We start from the raw sequence: 523 nt of genomic DNA on the forward strand, positions 1-523 counted from the left end.
CTGCTCTGATAGATCTATTACATGTTATCTTTTGTAGCAGACAGAGAATCTACGCAAATGAGTTTTGGTTTCTTTTCTTCATTCACATCGTCACAAGCAGTTGCGGTTTGTTTAGAGCGATTATACATATCAGATCAAACCTAACCTTAAACATAGATTTTCTTTCTTTATAAATAGATCTACCTAACATGTTATTATTCAGCAACCCTAGGCCTATAAAAGACATAGACCTATAGCATACCGGTGCTTCGACCGAAATATCTTTTTAACAATATCTTTATAATCCTGTTTATTGTCTTTTCCATCCCCGTCTATCAATCTTTTTGTTTTCTTCTTTAAATTCTTTTTCAAGCTTCTCACAAAATATTGTATAAATCCGGCCCTGTGTGTAGCCTTTTTTTTTCATGATGATCCTTCAAATAAAATGTCATACTTTTCTTACAATCCTGAGCGTGCTTGCAGATTTCTCATTTCAATCGTTACGTTTATGATATAAAATGTTATCTGTTTAGGCCTAGCAGGT

Source organism: Aplysia californica, unplaced genomic scaffold, assembly GCF_000002075.1.
Source record: "Aplysia californica isolate F4 #8 unplaced genomic scaffold, AplCal3.0 scaffold00689, whole genome shotgun sequence".
NCBI classification, from domain to species: Eukaryota; Metazoa; Mollusca; class Gastropoda; order Aplysiida; family Aplysiidae; genus Aplysia; species Aplysia californica.